We start from the raw sequence: 2205 nt of genomic DNA on the forward strand, positions 1-2205 counted from the left end.
AAAGGTTCTCTGATCATACCTGATAGGCTTTTGTTCAGTAGCTGTCAGATACATTTGGGAGGTAAGTGGAAAATAGCCCAGTCCAACACCTATTATTGTTTTACACATTGGCACATACCCTGAGGACTTAGGTTAATGTGTAACCTGTGGCGTAATTGACTATTGTGTTCACTCTCATTGAAAGGCTCTTTCAAGCAACAGATCAGCCCTTTGCAATGTTACTGTTGTTTAAAAAAGACGTACTCTCATTTGTATAGTCAACAGTGAAATGAATAAATTAATTATATTTAGTACAATTGCTAACACATAGTTAACGTCCCGCTGTCAAAATCCATAAAACAGCAAGTTTGTTCCATGTTCTTGAGGTAAAGGTTGTAAACATAAATGCACCATTGCTTCTTTTTGTTATTATTAAAATGAAGTGGTACTAAACATGTCCCTGCAGAGATGAAGAAAAAAAAATAGGTGCAGCTGACACTTTTCTGAGTATGGTGTAAGAGAATCACTTAAAGTTGACATGTATATTAAACAAATTTGAAAAATTATTTAGTAACACATTTAAATTAAATTTACATTTTATAATCCTAATTTGTCTTGCCTTGATTTAAAAAGTTATGGAAAAAATTGACCTGCAGTCTGTGTGAGTATGGTTTAACGTTTAGGCACAAAATGCATCCATATGTAATACATGTACATATTTTATGTGGATTCAAGTGTTTTGCAATCAAATTAAAAATAAAATTATTTGAGACTAATAAGCGGATTGTGATATAGCAAGCTCAAAACTCTGCATCAATAGCATATCACAATAATAATGAATATGCACAAGAAGAAATTTGAAACCAACTTGCACTTCCGGGATATTTTATAGCAGTTTTTGTAGTTAAATTTAAGAGGTAAAAAAAACAGCCAAGCCTACTCACAAGTCATGATGGTCTGTGTCCAGCGGACAGAGTTCTGTCAGGGGGAAAAGAGATCTGACTCGCACCCTGTAGAGGATCACTTCAAATGAAAATAAGGCAGATTTTCAGATCTATTTCTGACCCCGGGGGTATTCATTATTCAACAAGTCACGTGGACAGGCGAATTAAAATTTCAGTACATTGGAAGTGACCTCTATTCGCGAATCAAATGACTTGAAATCTTATAATTTAACTAGTTGGCCTTCTTGGAGTCTGCGCAAAATCGGTGCCAATCAGCTTCAACGCCATCTTCTGCACAGTTTCCATGTCTGCAGCAAGTGCTGCACAGAGGGCTAAGGATTATATGCAAAGAGTGTTTAACATTACTGCAGGATACTGTTTTAATGCAAACAAAGAAGTGTCGTGAAAGATGCAACACGAACTGTACCAACAAGGATAGAATACTGTTTGGGTAAATTCTGATCAGGTGTCTGTCACTCTCTGGCTTTTTCTGTGGGAATTTTGGTTAAGGTTAGTTTTATCTAATTTACTACTGACGCATTGCAAACTCATTCATTATGCCATTATTGGCATATTTTATGTATTTTTATGTATATTATACATATATATATATAAATATAATCTATATAAACAGAAACCATTAGTGCCCAAATATATTGAGAATCATACTAAAATACATGCACAATGCCAGCATGTTTCAGTTCATATCGGCCGTGTTTACTCAGCCTGGCAGGGGTGTTTCTGTGATATATTGCAGAGTAGCCGTTTCTTAAAATAAGTTTGGGGAAATTCATGGCTCAGATTCACACCTAAACTCCATTTTTGTTTCCGCGCGGTCCCTGGGTAAATCTTAAGAAAAAGGTGGCGGAGGTCTCAGCACTGATGTATGATCTGAACATTGTGTGTCGAAAGGTCAGGGGTCAGCAGAAGTACTCTGAGCTGGTGATTGGCCACAGTCGGCAGTGTCCCCTGGTTGAACTCTCTTTTGTTTGGAAATAGCAGGTAGTGACCACCACTCACACTCTGGTGCACTGAGGCTGGCTGAGATCTTCTTATAATGGCGAGAAAGAACAATATGTGAGGCCGGATATTTTAAACAATTTGGGTATTTGATTCACGGCTGAGAAGCCCTGCCTGCAACACTGATATCTGCCTCTTAAATTCCAACGAAAATGCGCGTGACATTAATGGACATTTCAGTTAGGCAGTAGTTGAGCATTAGACATAAGCATTCAGAAACATCTTCACATTTTACGCATTTGGTTGTAGATTTGTGTGTGTG

At 37.3% G+C, this 2205-nt stretch overlaps 1 protein-coding gene across 1 annotated transcript in view; it reads right to left on the reverse strand.

Annotated features, from left to right (window-relative positions):
- hoxa3a (homeobox A3a) overlaps positions 1-942 on the reverse strand; it is a 13434-nt gene extending 12492 nt beyond the window's left edge. Inside the window, exon 1 of the mRNA XM_032534785.1 lies at positions 924-942. The gene's annotated coding sequence lies outside the window, so the exon portion shown is untranslated. The remainder of the gene's footprint in view (positions 1-923) is intronic.
- Between the last annotated feature and the right edge of the window lie 1263 nt (positions 943-2205).

The sequence above is a fragment of the Etheostoma spectabile genome, chromosome 14, assembly GCF_008692095.1.
Source record: "Etheostoma spectabile isolate EspeVRDwgs_2016 chromosome 14, UIUC_Espe_1.0, whole genome shotgun sequence".
Lineage (NCBI taxonomy): Eukaryota > Metazoa > Chordata > Actinopteri > Perciformes > Percidae > Etheostoma > Etheostoma spectabile.